The sequence below is a fragment of the Manduca sexta genome, chromosome 6 (assembly GCF_014839805.1).
Source record: "Manduca sexta isolate Smith_Timp_Sample1 chromosome 6, JHU_Msex_v1.0, whole genome shotgun sequence".
Lineage (NCBI taxonomy): Eukaryota > Metazoa > Arthropoda > Insecta > Lepidoptera > Sphingidae > Manduca > Manduca sexta.
In genome coordinates this window covers 6,353,937-6,377,518 of record NC_051120.1, presented here as the reverse complement: position 1 = coordinate 6,377,518, position 23,582 = coordinate 6,353,937, and the positions used below count along the sequence as shown (strand labels likewise).

Sequence of the window (23,582 nt, the reverse complement as noted above, 5' to 3'; positions counted from 1 at the left end):
AATTTTCAAAACTTGAACTATCATCCAAAACTACGTGCCACCTACACGATCGAACTTATACGAAAATATAATGAAAATCTCTTTCAACCTGGTCGCGAAGAATCCCAATCTTCATAAACCGTTATTATATAGCTTTCCTTACTTTTTCTCATACTCCGTAATAGAAGGGTTAAGGTTTCATATTATCTACGTGACGTAGTACCTTCTATAACGTGGGTCGAACAGCGTCAGCAGTTCTATGAACGTTACCTGGGCCATAATACGGCAGTTACCTAGCTTTTGTATTGGTGTAATAGTCATCGTGAGTATAAAAGGTGCATCGTTACTATAGAATTTCAAGTTTATAGGTTTACATGTGCCGACTCTCACGGCCTTTTTAAAACTTACGTATATACACGCCTTGTATCTTGCAAGAGGTAAGCAGATACGTAATTAGCGAATCAAAATTTTGGTGAGTTGTTTCTTGATGTAATTACATGGCGTGACATCACATAAATTCTTCATTAATCCAACGCGTTTTTTGGATTCAAAGAACTTATAGAATCCATTTAAAGATCGACGAGCGTATTTTTGAGGAAAACTATCAGCTTGTGTTTTTATCTTCGAAATCGGAGTACGCTTATAAGTTTTTGTCTTTAGCCACGAATATTCTAGAAAGCATTTGTAAGAACCAATGAATCAGGTTTCCATTATTAACCATTTACAATCCGAAATCAATTAAAAGCCTGAATTAGATCTATACATTTTAGAACAGTCGTCCAATGAAGCTACTGATGTTTAACGTGGCTTTAAGGTTCCGAGTTATTTGATGAACATCTATCTGCCTTTAAAGATGGTTCAAGCAATAATGATGGAAGAGCCTCTTCTAAGGATACTAAAAATCACCTAACAACCATATCTAAAATATTTTGTCGTTTATAAATCTATTTTGATCTGCCAACTCCCAATAACTTAAAAAAACAATCCCTTATCTAAAATTTTAATTTACTTCTACATTCTCAACATTCCACAATAAAACGTTATACTTTTCACGTTAAAATTCATCAGATTTAATAAAGCTGTGATAATAAATCCGTGTTGAGACAAAACCATGAAAGTGCCTATACGCCGCCAAATTCGTAAGGCGCCGCAAATCCCAACCTTGAAAATGGCGTAAGGCCAGCACAGTAATTATTATGACCATGGCAACTCATGGACCGATGCCAGCGTACGTACACGCATTTACATTCTTTTGGAAAACACTATATCTTGAGAATGAAGCCTCAATAGACCTATATCGATAAGAGTGAATGGGCGACTAGCACAATGAGATATATTGGACCAGAAACAAAACAGTACCCGATCGTTTGCTGTTTTTGTCATTACCCTTTTAATATAATAATAATAATATTAAATTATAATAAACCCAACTAGAGTAATGTATCTTAAAGGGGCCTCTACATATTAGATCCATGTCCCCACGCAAGCAAATACCAATGAAATAAGAAGCAAGAGCTCGTAAGTACACGTATATTTGCAAACGCCTAGAAAACAAAGGTCTAGTGACAAGTCCAGGTGAACGAGTCAGTGGGTGGTTGATTACGCAATCGTATTTTGAATCTAAGTTAGCTAATCATCAGGTGCTTTACTTGCTTGGCTACTCTTCTTAGAAAATTTTCAGCTACTACCAAACGGATAAAATATACTTTGAACTTTAAACTCTTACAAACCATACGAACTAACATGTTATGGTTTATATGGTTAAAAAGAACCTTGTTCCCCGTAATTAAACAATAAACACAGGGTTATTTATCATTTATAATCAATATCTAGATTTCAAATGTCCTCTATAAAATCTTTATTGAGTTTGTCAGCGACACTCTATCTGCTCTGTATCAAATATAAAAAAAAACACTAAAACAAGGTATTAAAGGATTTTATTGTTAAGGTTTTCTAGGTGGTTTATAATGAAATACCATAATTTGTTGTATCGTATATACGTTAATTAATGTTGTAATTTACACAAATTTTGATACTATTTTTAGATATTCAATTAAATACATAATATTATTAAATATTCAGCGCTACGTGTCCGTCAAATGATCCTCTAAGAAACGAAATAAAAACGCATGGAATGGGTTATCGTAGTTAGACTTGAACCCATGCGGGAACAAAGGGTTCAGGATTACACTCACACAGAAGATAATTAATGAGCTCTTTGAGCCTCCCCGTTTTATCTGGCTTAATCACCATTTCCATAATCATATTATTTCGCAAAACTTGACCTTTGTTGGAACAACATGAAAATAATTAATTGCCCGCGAGATTATCTGAAGTTAGATGCCTTTTTGTTATATCTCCGGACTTTATCTGTATCGTAAAGTGTCTGCTCTCGGCAAATATTGCCATAGATTTTTGTTTACTCGACGATTCTTATTACAGTTGACCGCTGCAATAACTATTTTAAACATTTCATATAGATTTTATCTTCTTGAAGCCTCGAATTGGTTAAATATTCAAAGACAAAAATCTAGATAAATATGCGTTTTTGTTATAAATGAGAGGTCAGGCGGATTTGGCACCTATCTAGGACCTAAATTGATGCCAGCCGAAAGTGTTGACCTCAATAGGGGCTTTAGTTTCCTTCGTCCTCACCTGACAAAGTCGTAACTGTGCGCGCGTTGAAGATGACTTATGACTTTATTTCTGCTACGCGAGCCACGTATTTAGTTCGTCCATTTCGATACGTTTATGGTTTGTGGAATTTTTTCCATTATCTTTCTTTCATAATCAGCATAAAATCATATTTGGTTTCTTTGTTTGATTTACCAACTTCAATAGTACAGAATTAATTATTAAGTATTATTGACCAATTAAATAATTGTATGAATAAAATCTTAGAATAGGTTTGCAACAAACTTATGAACTAAAGACGTTTGTCATAAGAATATTAAGAAGTAAGTCAAAATGTTACTCCGAGATATTATTAACTCGCCGTAAAATTTCGAGCATTAAAATTTCTGTTTAAAACTTTGAAAACACCACTTCATTAATTTGTACAATATATTCACATTAATAAACTAATTTGGTAATAAACACACCAAAAACCTACGAAATAATTGACACTTATAAGTATAGCTTATTACTAGACATCACAAATAAATATAAACAAGAAGCGGCCTCTCAAAGTGATGTTTTCCAGACAACCTGAGTAGTAGGTCTCAAAGACTAATAAGGTATAATGTATGACAAGAACCAATTTAGTGTCAATCATGTTCACGTGCCCTAATTGCATTTAAAATACAATACAGTGACGTAGTTTACATAGTTTATATGCAGGGCGCCTGATCGATACGCTAACATAATAATGAGTAAATATTAAACATAGTGACTTTGATTTATTGCGAAAGTCTCGGAGGAATTTCATATATTTATAAAGTTGTGTTAGGTCTAAGAACGTTGCTGATTGTGAAAACTTGGATTTCCCACGATAGGTAATCTGTCATCTTAACTTATCTTACTAATATTATAAACGCTTTTGTAAAAATGTTTGTTAGAATTGAACACAGAAACAGCGGAACGGGCTTGGATATTTAGCACACGGATAAACTATGTCCTAGGTTACCCAAAGGCTATATTTCATCGCGGTAATTTGGTCTCATAGGAAATAATAGATATTTAAGTAGATGGCGCTGGTGTCGTATGGGTCTTGCTATGAATTAGGATAGTGTTTAGGGTTTTTTGTAGTTGGAAAGGCTATTCACACAGGCGAAGCTGCAGGCAACAGCTAGTCAAAATTACAATTAACAGTGATCATTAATTAAATGACTTGTATGACGTGTTTTTAACGATTAGTTACGACTTACGGTTGCATCACAGAAGATTGGAAGTATCCCCTCATTTATTATAAATAAAGTGGTTAGAATCCTTTGCACTTTGGTCGCTTGTAACCTTGGCGAGACGTGGGGTCATTGAATATCCCTCCCTATCTAGAAGCTATTAATTTAATAGAATAAAACAAAAATACTTACGATAATTGAATGTAAAGTATTCAGATAGCTTCAAGCTTAGACAATACTTTAAATGACTTTTTTTAATAAACCGATACTCGAGTGAAATTTTCCAAACTTTCTGAAGTGACTTATCTACGAGATAAATGATGAAGTGGACAAGAACAAATGGCCTACTGAGCCTTGTAAATTGAAGCTAAAATGTCAAAAGGAACAGTACGCAAACAAGGCGCCTCGAGACTGAAAATTATTTTGAGATATAATTTTTTATTCCCAACGTCTCACTTTAAGGAACAGACGCGACTTGGGGTCTTGTAAAAACGTTTTGGGTGTAACAGTGTTTGCTTTTAATATAAATCGCGAACACTTCAAATATTATGATATTCGCGGCGACGTATTATCGCGGCATTAAAAATAGGGAAACATCATAACAATACGGAAACTAATTACTTATACATTTAATTTTTATGTGTCATTCATTTACTTTTTTTTATAATATATAAGCAACCAATATCTCGCCTTATGATAAGTGATGATGTGGTCTACGGTGGAGCATGCTAGTCTAGAATATACCCTTTCACTCGTGGCTTAAAGATGCCCGGATTATAAGTATCGTGAAATACAGACTGTCAGAGTCCCAATATGTAACGGTGGGCATGATAAATGTGCAACCAAAACGCTTCTATGTTACATTACTTTTATATTCTGTGTAATATATTCATAAATTCATTTTTATTAATGGCTCATTCTAAATAAACAGCATTACGTTTAATTAAAGTACAAGTACGCACGTAGTAGACGCTTTAAAATTTTCGGGAATATTCTAACAAAATGTGGAACGTATTAAGTAAATCAAGTTGTTTTAAAACAGACTAAGCGTAGGCACGTTAGATGTATAGCTTCCCGAAGTTTGCTGATTTCTAAATAATATAAACACAAACTCAGTATGATTCGCCTACTAATTGTTCCGTATCTTCGTTTTCTATCAAAATTCTAATTGGCTAGGATAACCTTTTTTTTTTGTACCTACTACACTTCAAAAAGACATAAAACAATACAGATCAGATATGTAGAGCCTAGTTATTATGGTTTCGTTGGCACTATTTGAAGGAACTTATTATAAAACTCTAAAATTCCACGCCATTGAAAAATGTATGTATACGGCTCTCATGAATATGTGGCCTTATTCCCTATACGGCTTAAGACTACTTGGAAGCATTTGTCATGAATAGCACTTGAAGAAAACGTTTGAATACTACATACGTACATAGACATGAGTTTTTTTTTCTTTATTACGACCTCAGAAAATTGACCCCGCTGCACCTGATGGTAAGTGGAGTGGAATCCAATAGAATGTCGACTGACGAGAGTTGATTACCCCGGAACATTCTACACAATTATGTCGGCCTCTTGGAATCGGTTTTACTCAGGCTGATCCGTAAACGCGTGGGCCACTATGGCGGATTTTAACACCTTGTGTACAGTGGTCGCTATCCGGGCGGATATAAAATATATCCTTCCACCAGCAATATTAGTTTAATAGGAATAGATTTGGATAAACTTCTAGTCATACCACAGTGCTGTGCAGTGTATTTAATTGTACAGTCACCCTTATAAATAGCGGAACAAAATTAGAACTTCAAATTGCACATAAAATTCGTGTTCTTCTTAAAAAAAAATCAACACAAAAATAAAATAAAAGGAAGTTACTTTACCTCAAATTAAAACGATTTCGATTTAACCCAAAGAGTAAAGGCGATTTAAAGTATTAAATTTGAGCAGCTTCTTTTGTGGCTGACTGTACTCACAATGGTTTACATGAACGGATTAAAGTTTAAAGAGACAATTGAATGAAAGCTTAAGAGCTTCGGAATAAGATTGCTATTTAATTAAGTAAAGAGTATGATGAAGAATTTAGTAGTAAAGTACTAAACAGCATTAATAAAGGATTTTATACCTTCATATTAAGATTATTATTGCATACATTAAATACTACTGAGCAATTTATGTAAATACAACACGCAGTAAGAGGAAGATTCAAACAAAAGCAATTAAAATTATTTCTATTACATGCTATAAGAAAATAAACGAAATCAATTACTTATTATACACGCAGAAGATTATATATACGATGGCGCCGCACATCGCATTATTATTATATATATATATATATACCTATATATAATATAAAAGAAAAACGTGTTAGATTTGGCTGAAAATTGTCTATGAGGTAGCTTAGAACCAGGAGACGGACATAGGATACTTTTTACTATTATATAAAGCTGAAGAGTTTGTTTGTTTAAACGCGCTAATCTTAGGAATTACTGGTTCGAACTGAAAAATTCGTTTAGAGTTGGATAGCCCACTTATCGAGGAAAACTTTAGGCTATAAATCATCACTATGATCAAAAGGATCGGAGCAGTAATGAAAACTGCTTCAAAAACTTGTAAAATTTATAACTTATGAGACATTATACTGCGTGTGCTGCGTAAACGGTTAAAGTTATGCAACAATTATGTATGACAAAATTGTTCATGTTAAAAAAATTATAAAAATATATTATAAAACAAAAACTCCAACCATATATGGATATTATTGACCCTGAGAAGATTACAGGCTACTTTCTATCCCGAGAAAATATATAGCGGGACTTTTATCCCGGAAATCTCCATCACGCGGGCGAAGCCGCGAACATAAGCTATTTAAGGATAAGGAAATTCATAAAGATGTTTTGTTATTAAATTTCTAAAACATGTTTACAATATTTTCTTTTACGACACAAACATTAAGAAGCAAAAATAAATATTATTCCGGTTTCCGCAATACCGCAAACGTATTGCTTGTTTCGATTTATGTTCCCCACGAAGTAATTAAGTCGAACCCCCTTTAGATGCTATCAATATTGTTAGCAGACGTTTATTTTTCTTTGTACTCTGTAATGTCTTAGAAGTCTTCTTATAAGGGTTCCGTTTGAGGTACGGATTTCCAAAAATAAAATTCCATGAAAGTGATAACTTATCAATTCTCTATTTTCACTCATTCCGAACAAAAAGCTGGTGTTCAGCTACTTATATGGGTGACTGTAAAATTGCATACTGCACAGCGCTGTGGTTTAACTAGACTTTAACCCAAATGTTATTCCTTTTAAACTAATATTGCTGGCGGTAGGATATATTTTATATCCGTCCGAATAGCGACCACCGTACACAAGTTATTAAAACGCACAATAATGGCCCACGTAAGTGTTTCGCATTCAACGCAATCAAATTTCGGAATCAACCTGTGTATATCCGGTTTCAACAGGCCGGCATAATTGTGTCGACTGTCCAGGGGTAATCATCTCTCGTCAGTCGACATTCTATTGGACCCCACTCCACTTACCATCAGGTGCAGTTGGTTCACATTTTCATGCCTGTATAAAAACGTGCTTTATCAAATAAAACTTACAAAGTGATTATTATTACATACCGCTATCTCTAACGCGATTAGAATTGTTAAGCGATGTTTACCACGTTTAAAAATCATTATAATATTCTTTACAGAATGGATAAAATCATTTTTAATTGCGTTTAAAACTTTGCTTTTAATGCCTGAAATCATAAAGTTTTATTTGAGAAACGTATTTGAACTAACAAAACGCCGCAACAAAAACAATGGGATATAAGAAATTGTTGTAAATTTCACCAGTTAAATTATAGTGTTAAATATGTTTTACACAATAACCCAAGTAAACAATATAATAGTTATCATTTTTTTAAATAATCGTTCATTTTAGACTTGTTTTTAATTATCGTCCAACGCTGAACTAATACTTCTCTTAAATGACAAAACTCACAAATTAAAACGATAAAATATTTTTTAAATAAAAGAAAGATACTGAAGATCATTGCCCGAGATTCTCAAATTAGGCTGAGCCAGTGTCTTGGGATACCAATTAATATTTTATAATATAAGTAATTTTTCAAACGCATGTCAGGGTTCTTATATGAGATAGTTCAGGAAGTCATACAGGAAACTCTAACTACAAATCAATCAATCTAAAATAGGTTCAATCAATCTCTTTGATTCTTCCTTGTTTGGGGTCAGCCCTCTTGATACTCTTACGCCATTCTATTTTTGGTCACCTCCGGCGTTAAGCCATTTTTCGGCATATTATTATGGCCTGTCCGCATCCCAATTGAACAATAGAAATCACATAGTACTTATGGGCACTTTAAGTACAATGCACTTAATTTTTTTAGGGTTATATACATAACTAGGACTTGGTCGCGGTTCCGGCCGCGTGCATGTCCTTTGCTGGGATCAAATCTTCTTCGTGTTCTTCCAGAATAAATTAAGTCTATAAGGACATGGCTAAGGATACTAGTATGCTAAATTTAATCCAAATCTGTTCAGCGATTCTAACAATCATCTTAATATTTAAAAAATATATTGCCTCCAAAAGTAGACGAGATAATGGCTCGCTAATTATTTGTGTACTCTGTCACACATTGGTAATACTAAAGCAAGTCCAAGGCAACCGCAAAAAACGTTTTTTTAAAGCTTTTGCATTTATAATACTCGAGATAAAGCGCACTTAAAGAACCCCAATTACGAATCCGTCTCAAAACTACACTAAACGACAGCCGAGATTCGACTTGCATGCTCCAAACAAGTTTACTCAACATCGCATCTTTAAAAACTGTTGCAATTTTATTTTTGCTCAAAGGAGTTCAACATGGACCCATTTTTCTAATTTGACTTGAGAGCTACACTTTTCTGCAGTCGATTCTGAGAAGGTAATGTAAATAAAGCAAATGTGGGGTATAACGAAGTAGAAATAAACATAACTTAGTATTTATATACCAGTGACCATTGAGGAAGACAAGGCTAACATAAAAAAAAAACACAGAAACAAGTAATTCGTGGAGAAGCCATCTCCGTAGCAGTCAAAACGTATACAGAGTCCATATATATGCAAGGAATTCATATCTCAGTAAGAGTATAAAAGGGGAGGAGAATAAATATACCAGCAAACAGCCGTCGAGGTCATGGTATTATAGACAGTCATTACCAAAGTCATTGCGGGTTATTATGGGGCCATTAAATACATTTATGTGTCGGTCGTATGCTGCCGGGATTCTACTCTGCGAAATAACTTATTTTTAGAACGTAAGCACATTTTATAATTTTCAAAGTCGTTAAAATTTAATAAAAAAAAAACTGTTTTTAAAATCCTTTAAAAGTAAATCTTCATTAATTTTATGTTGCCTGATATTAAATAAAGGTTTAATTGTTATACCGTTTTTTTTTAATAAACAAACTCAATGGCCTTTTTTTGATTTATCTCAAAAGTGATCCAATCAGAACAATCCTTTTTTGACATGCGCATTTATACGCATAAATAAAAGTAATCCTTTATCCAAATTTAAAAACAAACTTATAAGCACTCAAAATCGACTTTGTCTTACAAATAGAAAGATCAATGCTTACGTAATCTTCTTAAAAATAAATTATCAACGCGTAAGCCGTCAGCGGTAACCGCCAAGAAAAGTGGGAAAGGCTAGTATTTCCCAGAATTGGCATCAGTCTTGCAGGCGCCCGGCGAGCCCTATCGATTTTATCATTCCTAACGGCACGCTTAATCTTTTCTATAATACTATTTTCAATAAAACACTTCACCAACCTTCAGAACGGATATTGGGTGAAACGAATATAAACTACAGATTATACTGTATACTTTCTAGGTCGCCAATAGACGATAAGTATTCAAACAAAGCCAAGTGATTTCATTCTTTCCAGATTAAGTTGGAAAATCTGACTCAACTTAGAAAATCTTAAAAGTAATACAACCGAGATTTAGATGCTTTTCTGTACATCATGAATGGACCGAATAGGTTACGAAATCTACTATCGCATAGAATATGAATGTATCTACTATGTAGTATTAAAATTTTTAAGTGATTGTCATAAGATAGAGATATTGTCTTTAATTTGTCCATTATAGATCTAGCATACAACATAACACATGTATAATTTCTTAACAAGAAATCCAGATTTATTTAAGCCTTCAAAAGCATATCAACAGTAGCTTTACGACTATTTTACGTCAAGCAAAGCGTTTTACTGCTGAACAAAGTAACAATGATTTTTTGTTAAATTAAGTGCATCGCAGGTCGCTCGCTATGCAATTTAAACGTGGTTGCATTTTTGAGTTAAGAATTTAGCGTCCACCCTTTTCACTTAATATTAATTTTGCGCGTATAAAATATAAACTGTAGTGTGCATTTTGCTGCTGGTTTACCGCCATTTTCAATAAAGGATCCCAATGGCTTTTTCCCTACTATCTCAAATTATTGACCAATCAGAACTATGTTTTTTTTTTGACATGGTTACAACTGAGTATTATGATTGGATCATTCTCGGATTGAAGATTGAGTTGCGATTTTTTATTGAAAACGACTGTCAATTAATAATATTTAACGATAGTTTAAGTTTATTTATATTTCGCTATTGCTGTGCCACTATTTCGTGTATTATTACAAAGTAAACTTTCGTCTACATTTTATAAAATACATAAATAATTGAAGAATCTATTATGAAATACAAAACAAAATTGCGTCTCGACTCTCACATTAATCAATCTATCGATAAATATGTCCTCGTTTCAACCAAAATCATAACTACGCTACAAACTCAAATCTCCAGACAATACTTAATTTCTACTCGGCATTCTAGCATCTTAGATAGCCTAGAGTGCCTATTAAGAGGTTATTATGAAAAAACGCAGTATACTTTAGACATTATTAGCCATGTCTGAACCCACAAAAGGTCAAGCACTTGTTTATGTTTCATAAAATAACAAATTATGAATATTACTACAATATACGATGCAAGGCACATTATATGTATAAAATATTTACCCGCCTATTGCTTTGATTATATTGAAATAAGTTATTAGAATCTTGATTTGATCAAACAGATTGATTGAAATTAGAATTTGTGTATCAACACTAGCATCATCAGTCATTAGTTCAGTCTGATGACTGAACTGAACTTTAATGACTAAGGCCATAAAAACTCTATTGTCGTGAATTATCGTCAACAAGATAAATCTCATTCACTTCCAAATCTTTAAATTAATTGTAATTATAGAATCTGGTGATTGTAACTTCCTCTTTCGAAGTATGAGTAATAATGTAAGTAGATCAGGCTAACCAAGTGTTACAAAAATTATGATCTATCTAATTCCGTTGTAATTTATCTATCTAATATCAATCTAATTGTGTATTAATTATATCGATCTACTTCTTTTTATTCTATCAATAATGTCCGTATAAAAAAAAAAGATAGAAAAAGTATTTTTTACAAAATACTTACTGTGATTAATAATGTATGTAGGACCTACATTACCAAAAAGTTTTTTTAACTTATTACACTGCAAAACACGTTTATGTGATTAATTCGGTCAAATTACACTAATTACACCACGTTTGGCCCTTTTTGGAAACTAGACATGAAACAAACTCCCTTATCTCCAGACTCGGACATAAAAAAGTAAAAACATAAAATTGTTTACTGCTAGAACAAGTTTTCAGAATGACCTCAGTTTTAGGACACCTTTTATAAAAGTTACATAAATTCCCTGAATGAATAGAGCGACAAATAAGGTCACTATTTTTCAATGTCGGATCAAGTTTTCGTAATTGAGATTTCTGATATAACGATTTACGTTTTGCAATGATGTGCGTATTTTCGAATTATTCTGGTATCAATATTAGGTATATGATAACAATTTAGTCAATTACAGTTTATAAATTTAAAAGTTTGATTTTGAGTTAACCTCTTGAATTAGGACTAATTCTAAGTTACCGTATAAAATGCATTCATGTCAAATACGTGTAGATTTTGGCCCAAATCCTATCAATTTGCTAATAATATAAAATATTCTTTTCTATACCTCGACATCCTTACTTTATCATAAGAATTCACACGAATGTTACAGATCTATCGAATAGCAAAACTGACACCAAAACTTTGGAAAACTTTGATTAACACGAGGTATATTTCGTGTCATATCATTACGTATTCTTTGAAGAAGTTCCTTAAATTAAGACTTTGTTACGTCATCCTAAACCCCGACTATCCAACGTCTTGTAAAAAATATCTCGCGATAAAACACCTCGGTAGACGTCGGTCCGCGGCTACGAATAATAGTGACAATATAACGAAAGTTATTGTCATTTTATACGCCACTTGATTTTTTTAACAATCACAAAAAATTTAAGCAATTGTGAACTGTATATTGGTTTCATTTTTTTTTACTATACATGGTCAATGACTATACGATTAATGGTTCCAGATATAGTTATTTAATTATTTTATTGATAGCAAAAATTGTTTGCAAAAAAGACGACAAAATTTGGTAGGTTGGCTAAGTACTGCATCGTCAGTGAGATTCCTGGCAATCCAATATTTGTCATCGGTCACGTTCGACTTATTGCAATGCAAACATAAACCCACTACATTGGTTAAACACAAAAAATAAGTTAATACATCTCATTTGAGCAACCTATCCAGATATTACTTCAAACCTTTAACTTACAATACAGTACATATTATACAGATTTAGGTTTTATAACCTAAAACCGGTTACTACAAAAAGACGAGATAATGGTTAGGTCTAAAATTCTGGCTATTAAAAGCTACGAGTCTAAAACTGATAAGGGTATTACCACTGTCAACGTTTCATATCACAGTTTTATTACCTGCCCATTTGAAAACTGGAATTGTAATGACTATGTCCTACCAGTTATCAACTTTCATATCTGTTGACCTCAAATGAAACAAAACAGCACTCTACCAGATAAGATAAAGGATTGAAAACAATAACACTAAAATATCTGGTTGTAGACAAAATTATATACATACCCCGTTTGTGTTATATACCATTCTAAAAGTAAATTTTGAGAGATGGTGCTCAGTATATTTTGTGCGCAACTGCAAACACCATGCTCAATAAAAATCGTGCTATAGTGACGCAATCTGAGGCATTTTCGGGTTTATTATCATTATTATTTTACGGCTTATACCGGCAAGAGATTAGAGATTGCAGCAGGATGTTAATGCTTCGGAAATTCCAACAAAAAAAACGAAACGCCGAGCTATCAATGTGGAAGAGACCCATTCATGCTACAAACAAAGACTTAATGTCTCAACTGTCTAGCTAGGCTCTCATGACAAATTTTCAATGAACTTCAAAATCCCCTATGAGCCAAAAACAACACCATTAACTTTGTTAAGCCGTTCGACTCAGAGTCCAAAGTAGTCAAACCTTTTACGATTGCTGAGTTCTGCAGAAATAATGATAGTGGATCCAGCCTAAGCTAAAAAATGCTGACATTAAACAAAGTTCTAACATAACTTCGCATCTTAAAAGACAAATAAATAATCATAGTAGAAAGAAAAATAGCCTTTATTGGTATAGAAGATAGATAAATCACCATACATCCATAATGACGTCACTTGATATACATGGAACCACTTAAATACTACTGAATACTTTTCTAGACTGTCCGTTGATTCACAAAAGGCCCAATTTTATTTATTCCTTAGCGCAATTGTCGCTAATACTAGCAAAAAATATTTGGCTTCACTCCAGTAGAATACAAACACGCATGCTCATATCGGAGTCACTAAATCTTCGTGCGACGTTACCATACATCCTTTCCGTCCTTTCTATTTTGGAATTCAGATAAGATTACAAACGAGGGCTTCGATGGAAAATTTCCTCAATTCCTGATACAGCTGACGATTTGAAGGTCGAGCCATATCAAATTAAGGCAACTGTTAGTATTGTCGTGTCCTTTAATGAAACCATAATAAACTTATGAGTAATAATTTTGGTTGATGCTAGATTACAGTAAAAAAGACAACAAACGAAAAGACGAACATGTTGCACGGCTGATAGTAAATATATCACCATGTATAATATCAGCCCTGTACTATATACCGTCCCAATGCTGGGCACCGGCCTCTTCTACTACTGAGAGGGTTCAGACCTTAACCCACCACACTTTCCTAGAGCGGATTGGCAGATTTCATATACCGTTAAAATTCTTATAGAGAACTTCTCAGGTATGCTGGTTTCCTCATGTTGTTTTCCTTCATGCGAAAACTTTTAATCATGTTTTTTTTTACCCGTGTTTATTAGAACAAAATAAGACTTTGTGTGAAATAGCGTAATTGCGCTACCTTCTCTTTTTCGAGAGCGCACCACTCGTGTCATGAAACCAAAAAGCTAAATTATAAATCAAAACATACGCTCGTCAAGGACGAAGGAACCGCTTCAGTACGTTAAAAAAATCTATATCTACTAAATACTTATTATATTAGGTAATTTGCCTAGATGAATGTTACAACATGTCGTCATGCATTCCTGAAGGTACTTTGAGACTAAACTGATACGAATGACACCTGCATTCTGTAATGGAGTACGCAACAACGAAATATACGTATTAAATAAGAATTAAATTCTGAGCAAACATAAAAAACTCAAAGATACACCCACGCGATTCTAGGCCTAAGCCAACGAAGCGACTAGTCATACACGAATTCCTTGTAAAAGTTAATAATTCCATGAATATAGATTTCTACATTCATCTTATTATTTAATAAGATATTTCATATCAAGTTTTCTGGGACTGCAAATAAGGTCATGATTCAATTCTTCGCGATGAAGCGATATAAAGGTAACACGGGGTTATCATTGGAAAAACTTAGTTCATGATTCCACCACATTATAATTGTAAGCCTTATAACACAGTAAATCCACCCTCGCATTCCGATAGTCTAGATTTATTCATTGTCCCAATGTATATTATTAAGCATATTATTTGTAAAGCGCTATTTATCTAAGGATTTTTAAGTGAGAATATGCAAGAGAAAAAGAAGATTTTTAGAATTAAATTGGAGTAAGAAGTTGGAGCTGAAATCATATTTTTATTAAAAAAAAATATATAAGAATACATACCTATTTGGTTTAATTATTAAAAACAAAGGCCTTGTGATGAAGTTTATATTATTTTTTATAAAAGGCAAACAATATTGAAAAGAAAATTGGCCATCTCGAAATCCAATAACTAAACATAGCAAAAATTTATTACAACGCGGTATACACAAAAAGGAAACGCGAAGACACTTTATTCAATATACATTGTTACTGCAATACACAAGCAAATGTGAATATTGTAATTCAGTTCTAGCAATGAATTCAATTAAGTTCTGTATTAACTTTAAATCTAATCCCAAAATCAATATTAATGAACTCAGATAAATTATCAAAGGATCAATTTAATTGCTTTTAAAAGTACTCATTACAGTATAATACTAAACTATAGAGAATATCATGTATTTATTCACAAAGAAACATAATTTAAAGCCATATAATTTTCCTTCAAATCAAATATGAAATTAACATGGCCCTAGCGATTTACTTTAATAAAATTAGGATAGCCAACTATGAAAACACTCTCAAAGACTCGAATCTCTGTATTTTATCTGAACTAACCAAAGGATCTGTGTTAAACAACCCATCTAATACAGAGAGATGTAGCCAAAAACATTTTGAAATAATGTAATGATAATTCCCAAGCGAGGTCTTAACCAACTGAAGATTAGAAACTAAATTCATTTATTTTATTATAAGGGGAATGAGCGTTTATATTTTGTAATTGATTTCTTTATTAATATCTCATTCACTTTATTGAATAAATTTGAGTTTATTGAATATAATTAATTTGTATTAAAATGGTAGCTTGTTTATTTTGCCGTTTATTATATTTCGAAGAAACGACATAAGGGACCGTCAATTAGCATGTACGCTAAAACACATTTTTTTAGTAAAGGCTCAGCAATATTTCTAAGATCGAATATATTCCTTATTCAATATCTTTCTAGTTCCATATAGCGCAACAAAAGCGACATAAATATAAATTGATTAAATAATTCCATTTTCTTTTTAACGCCTAGCAATAAAAAGTAGAATATAATCAAGTTTGGATAACTTATCTATATCTTTGTGTAATAAAAATTCTTGGCAGTCTTAAGTTGATTTACACTAAAAATCACTAGAAAATCAAATGACTTTTACCATTAAATAGAAAGAGATCAGCTTTTCTACTAAAATCAATACTATATTCAACTCCGACGCATCGAATTAATGCAAAACATTTAAAACATTGATGCGAGAAGCTAAATTATTGTTTCCTAACTGCAATATAATGGCACGTTAAACTCAGTTCTAAACTTTAAACATTAGAACGCTATAACTCAGCATCCAGTACCGTTTTCCGAACTGATGAATTTGTCAGCTTGCCTATTGTGCTAACTGTCCGACAGTCCCATCTAGTTGGAAGTTCTGACGCTTTGGTCATCTTACATTGAAGGGTTGAGATGGCCGAAATAGTTGGGAATTTGCAGCTGTAATAATATTGATTTATCTACAATAACTTGCGTTTTGAACTGTCGAGTTAAACAAGAGAGTGTAAATGTAGAGAGGAGTAAAGAAAGCAGATTTGCAAGACGTAAATTAAAATTCTGTGCAGATTTCGAATACGTAATAAATATACTCATCAAATATATTTTATAAGAAACAAGTTAGGTTATCAATAACATTCAATTCACTATTTTGATCAATAAACGACCGACGTTCAGAATTGATCTTATTTTTATGCAATTAGCTTAAATGCAAACTAAATAAGAGATGTAAGTTATAAAATGCCGTATCATTTTTAGACCAACTGTAGTCTATGCTTGTAACGTTTAAAGAATGAAAACCCATTCGACAAAGACATGACCTTTAAAAATCAATGAACATGATATTTCGAAAGTGCAAAGTGCGCTTCGTTTTTTCTCGAATTTTCTATATTACGAAGCTTTCTTTGAATATTGTGTGTTTAAAATGAACACGTTAGTGGCCAAATTATCTTATTTTAATACGATTATAATTATATAGTAATTATCATCCACGAGGAAATAAAGTATAATTTTTTGATTGTATAACAAAGTTCAGCTATGTTTTAAAATGATACCTATTTTAATTTTGTTTTAAAAATTGATATTCGCAAGTTGTAATCAACCTCTTTGAATTAAAATATTATGTTAATCATCCACAATATTTTTTATGGTCTAGAAAAACCATAGAATCTCATCTACAGAAAATACTTACCTCTAGGTCATTCCATCAGTAACAAGCAAGTTCGTACACCAAACCATAACGTGTCACAAAGCATCTTTATGCACATGAACTAAGTCTAAATTTCAAACAACCCATAACCATTAACCACAAGACTTACACTACATTTCATTCGTATTGCATAGTTAGAAGTTTTCGCGGGAAATCTTCGTGCTATCGGCGTAGGGTCGAAGGTACCGTACCGGCGATCTCTGCGACCCAACTAGCGCGAGCCAAACACTTTGGCCAATACGCTTGTGCGCAGCGCGATGCGCGGTTTCTCTTTTTTCGTAAATTGCCCACATTGTTTCTTTATTTTTTATTAACTTTATATAAAATTGGAAATACTTGCCAGTTTCAATAAAAAATAAATAAGGGATATGATGTTCGTAAAGGAATTATTCTCATATTTCAGTTTCGTTCTCTATCAAGTTTGCGACGCACCAAGAAATATGTTCATTTCAACAATCTTAAATTCTATACATATCCATTAAATAGGTAAGAATCAGTGCAAGTGTTTTAATACATTAAATATACTATATGCATGCTATTAAACGTGATATTATAATTCATTCCCCTCTTAAAAAATCTAATTGATATTCGCCAGATTACGATACAATATTAGGTGTTTCTACTTTCAAACACCCTAACATGTCAATCTTAAAATAATTCTGAAAACTAAAATTTCGTGCGCAAAATAGCGTAAATTTCGTACTTTTATCCGTACGTTTTGTAACAAAAATATAAAGTTGAAAATAAATATTACATATTATTACACAAGTTTCATTTTTTCTTTCATACAACCGATGTATTTATAGACGAATGTCCCTTGATAACAAGATAGATGATAACGCTATCAGATAAATAAGTCAATATTATTATTTATTAATGAAAGATAAAACTTTATCTGACATATTTTATTTCTAGTTCCTCTAAAGTAACACTATGCAAATATTTTGTCTTCAGTTATTAAAAGCAGTTTTCTTATTTTTACCGGACTGCGGCGAAGCAAAGAAGAGATATAATAATTATGTATTATGGTTATAACACTAAATGTATAAATGTATGCATCCATTTTATGTTCCCTTCTAGCGTCTTTCCTTCTGAACCGATTTTGAAAAATGAGGTGTCTATCGATTCGTACTTATTGTGATGTGTTTATAGGCTTTATATCTTTTACAGGTTTTCATTTATGTTCTATAGAAAAATTAGAATAGTAAATATATTTTTTTAACTACAGACTTTTCCTTAGCTACAAATATTATTTTATGAATTTTTAAATGGTAATTTATAAAAACATAATATTTTGCTAAATCTTAACTACACATAACGAAAATTAAACTATAAATAGCGATACTAAAGTAATATGTACCTTACCCCATTGCAATATATTTATTATAAGGTAAATAAGAATTTCGTCAAAGTGGCAAAAAATTCGACCTTTTTCGAAACACATTATTTCTTTTATATTTATGTGTTCATAGGAATTCATGAAACCCTTATATTTTTAACCTATGGCAATGTTCGGCAGTCCCTCGTTTCGATCCGTATATCGATAATTTTACTGAGAAGCTACAATTTGTATAGGTCTCCCGTCTATCCATAAATTACTGATATACCATTGCTGTTTGGTACACTTATATACAGATAGATAGTTCAACAAAAAATATGAATGTTTGGAAAATTTCTTGCTCCCGTCATGAAGTAATGAAATTTTTGAAAATTTCTGGATGTTCGTACAATGTTTGGTTTAAAAATTCCTGAATAATTATCATGCACTTAGCTCTGAAGACACGATCAGGATTCGAGTTTATAAAATGTTTACTCTAAACACGGTTATATTCATAAAAATTAAATACTAGCAATAACCCATAAAGACATATAAGCTTCTCCTCAATTAATTAAATTATTGTAAAAGATGTTTTATTCTTATTTTTATGAAAAAAAAATATCGTTTTTTGTTATTTAAAAACATTATACTTAGGCCCATTATCGCGTAATTCCATCGCGCCGGCAATTTTTCATCATATAATGTCGATAACATAATTTAAAACCATTCTGTCACCGGACCGAATGATCGCATAATTTACATGCAATTGAAATTGAAAAATCTAGATGTATAGGATTATTCTGATTTCTGTAGATTTGCTCAGCTCTAAATCAATGTAGGTATACTTGGACAGAGACGCGATCTATATTAATTACTTATATTTGATATAATTATGTATAAAATAATGTTTGCAACTGCATATACAATAGTTTTGGGCAGATTTAACTTATGGCAGACACATCCTATATTATTGTGTGTTCGAAATTTAAACTGATACCGCCACAATAATTTTGTAAAAATTCATTATGATAGATTCTTTTGAATCGCAAAATAATTTTTAAGTATTTATTTTATTAAAAATGTTTATACGGTAACCAACAATAATTACTTTTTTTTTTATTAAAAACGTAAAAATTATATATGAATAATAATATCATACGAAAACTAGAATTATTTTTAAAAAGACTTTCTAATTGCGTCTACTTATGTAGTCTCGAGGCTCACACGTGTCGTTTTTATCAATGACCTACAACCGCCGTTCTAGAATATAAATAAAGACGTATTATCGCGTAGGCGTATACCGCTCAATATAATGGAATATAATAAACCATTGTTTCTATAATTTCGAACTACTACACATGTGGCTCGTTGGTCTAGGGGTATGATTTTCGCTTAGGGTGCGAGAGGTCCCGGGTTCAAATCCCGGACGAGCCCAAACTCTTTTTTATTATGCTTGTGTGTTTTTATTTCTTTTTTAATTTACCCTAAATTCGCAACCATGAGGTTTTAATAATTAAACATATCAGTATAGTACAGAGTATGCCGATGCGTTTAAGAGTGTTGATAATATTATGAAAGGCAAATGACGCTCAAATAACTTGCATTATCCAAACTTAGGTAACTACTTATCTAGATAGAGTGGAGAGGAAAACCCTCTAACATTCTGTAGTCATGATTTATAAGCATATTATGCCAGATATAACTAAATACCAATGTCCCATCGGTGTAGCCATAACCCAAAAAAAAAAATATTTCTGCTTAAAATCTTCTAAATTATTCATAATATATTTAATTTTGTTTCATTATAACTTTTCGACATAGAGATGAAAAATTCTTATTTCCATGATAATTAACAGCTTATACAAATTTATATCGATTCCCTTCTGAAAAGTGTGCAATCTAAATTGAGTACAATTGGATAAAACATCTCACCAAGTTTACATACCGTCCATAAAATTAACGTTTTCTCGTATCCTAGTAGATTGAATGCAACCTTTCTCGTGCACGTGTTTCTGTATTCTGGTATTCATTGAGCTAGTTCTATTTTAAGGAAATTGATTACTTCAGACTGCTTGTAGGTGTTTAAAGTTCTTTCCATTTTTAGAGCAGGTGATAAAAGACTAAGAGTGATTGTAAATAGCCGTCCATGAACACCCACAACGCATCGTAGGTATATTTCAGAATTAAAGGAATAGATTTTGAGAGTTATATACAGGGTTATTTCAAAATTGTGTTACTAAATAAAACCACATGCTTATCTTCATGAAAATAAAACTACGATAAGTTACTTGAACCGTAGATGTCTAATAAAACCGTGTAAGTTTCGAACAAAATAAATAGCAATAAAAAGTAATCATAATCAAATACTCCCTAATGCAATTACTACACACATAACACTTTCACTCAGAAATTCACTCACAGGCACGCCATATCGCCCTAAACTTCAAAATGATCAAAAAATCATAACGTAAATCCGCGATTTTTGCTGCAAATACTCATTGATTGTTTTTGGCACAAAGTTAACAGAGATAAAGACGAATATTAACGCGAATTATTTATTAACGCGATGTTGAAATGACTGAATTGACCATGTCATTTTCACTAATCGTGGGCGCAATAGTAAAGTCTTATCTCGTCAATATTGCGTCGACCATTTTTTTTCATAGAGAAAATCCTCTTGGTTCCTTTGTGCATATACAAGGTAGAGGGAGTATGTCGGATTTTTAAAAAACTAAAAACCCCATGGTGCTCTCTATCAGCATTTTACAATGACTCCGAGACTTCTAACCGAACACGCCGAAGCCATTCCAATTAGCATTTTAACCTAACATTTTGTAACACCACTCTTTTAATTTACTCACACATAACAAAATTGTCTTAAACATCATAACATAAATAGGTGCACCGACGTATAATTGCCGACATATAATTGGTGAAAGGTTAAACATCCTGCCTCACCATGAAAATATATAAAGCACGTTTAAAAATAACCTGAGGATACATGGTAGATAAAACAAAGTTCAAAGTAGCGTGCTATTTACGGTTATGCGACTAAAAAGGTCTTTTGCCGACCGTGGTCCGTAGTAATTTCAATTTGAATGGGTTATCAACGTTTATTTAGAGTAGGTACAGTATTTAAGCACCTTTGAATATAAATATAGGATTGAATCGGCAAATAGCTGGAATTTAATTTGGTAGTTTCAGATATCCGTTTTAGTTTAAGGGGCTTCATCTATAGGGTAATGGCGTTAAGTTTCGTAATTAAAGAGTTTTTAAGTAGCAGAATCGACTTACTTTAACGGTTTCTGGCTTTAGGGTATCAATTTATCTGATCCCTAGCTGGAATTCGATCTACATTATCGTTAATAACTCATAGTCAGTGACATGATCTGTTTTCCATTGTGATATTTGCTATAAGAAGTCGTAAGGCGCTGAAAGGTGTTACGAATATAAATGCAAGATATGCCGTATCGGATGTAATTAACATTTTTCCATTGCTCTATTTAAAATTACGGTATTAAGATCTGCATGACGTGAAAATGTTAATCCATTTGAATTGAAAGGTGATTTCTACGAAAATTAAACTTATTGTCAATAGCTTAAATGCGCGAATTCATAATTTACTTTTTAATAATAACCCGTGAAAATTTGTTATCATATTATTCAATATTCCGTAAATTAATCGTGGCACTTCATCAATCGTGGTACTTCTACTAAAAAGTAACGCGCCTGCTTATTACCAACACGCAATATTGTAAGAACGCACTATTTTTGATAATAATGTTAACTGACCTACATTCATAATTCATCAAAAAATTAAGATTCGAATATGTTCGAAATTACTTAAATTTTATATATATATATATATATAAAATTTGAGTATATATATATATATATATAATGGCAGTTGTCCTAAATTCTCTAGAATTTTAAAGGATAACCTAGACCACGTATCTGCAGGACCGAGACAAGATCGTTGGATCTAAAATTATTTTTATGATTTTTTAATTTAATAAACAATATAATACGATAAACAGTATGATCTTATGACAATAACGTAATAACCGACTTTTTAAAATGTGCAGGGTCTCTATAACGTATTATCGGAAAGAAATCTCGGCAAGAAATATTGATCTAGAATCTCTACCGAAGCCATTTTTGGCGCAGTCTATCAACCCACCTCCATTTTTATACCCTACTTTACATATTAAGATGCCTTTCGGGGAATAGACACTTTCTTTTCTGGAAACAAGGCAATCTTGCCCAATTTGATACCTGTGGCCGATAGATTTAATAAGACGGTATATTTGATAGACTACTTCGGTGGCATAATTGTAATACGTGGGCGGGACGTCTCTGCTCTGAGGTACTCGATTTGAACCCCAGTTCAGGCAAAATGATATTGGGTGTTTCTGTTTGATTTCACTAGGGAATCTGGAATTTGCGTCCTATTTGGCTACAGGTTCACCTCTGATGACGTCATGGGTTAGCACACATGACGAGAAGTGGGTACCCTGGTTGCATTTTACTAAGACCTTTGAGTCTACACTACACTATTTTACACTATTTTACATCTTCAAATGTTAAAGATTTGTGACGTTAGAAGCAATAAGTAATAGATACTTTTGGCGTGATAATGATAATGGCTATTTTCATTTACTTATTTCTTATAACCATTTCTACAACTATAAATTATGAAATATGTACTTATAACTATTCTAGAAAAACAATTAGTAACCTGTGTCCGGAATGACACGGTAAAAAGGAGAGGAAACGTCCTTCAAGAATACGGCAAAAAAAAACTGGTTGAATTTTAATCATAATTTATTAACTTATATTATAAAAATAAATAAATTAAGCTAAAAGAGTAAGCGGGACCACTTCCACAGAGTGCCGAGAAAATTCATTTAAATTCCCCAGAAGCCAAGAGCCAGGCTAATTGGCTTCCGACTCGAAACAAATTTATCCAAGAAATAAATAGAATTTTTGCTCCCGTGAGTTGTCTGAATGATTTTATGAACAGAGCGCAAATACAACACGTAATTCTAC

The 23,582-nt window shown here is 32.4% G+C and overlaps 1 protein-coding gene and 1 non-coding gene across 2 annotated transcripts in view; one reads left to right on the top strand and one right to left on the bottom strand.

The window, feature by feature from the left end:
* The window catches only part of LOC115448241 (dopamine receptor 2), a 125,715-nt gene extending 108,295 nt beyond the window's left edge, over positions 1–17,420 (bottom strand). Inside the window, exon 1 of the mRNA XM_037445812.1 lies at positions 17,198–17,420. The gene's annotated coding sequence lies outside the window, so the exon portion shown is untranslated. The remainder of the gene's footprint in view (positions 1–17,197) is intronic.
* Positions 17,421–19,895: 2,475 nt separating this feature from the next.
* Trnap-agg lies at positions 19,896–19,967 on the top strand. Its single transcript has one exon. It is a non-coding gene; the product is annotated as a tRNA-Pro (tRNA).
* The last annotated feature ends 3,615 nt before the right edge of the window (positions 19,968–23,582 follow it).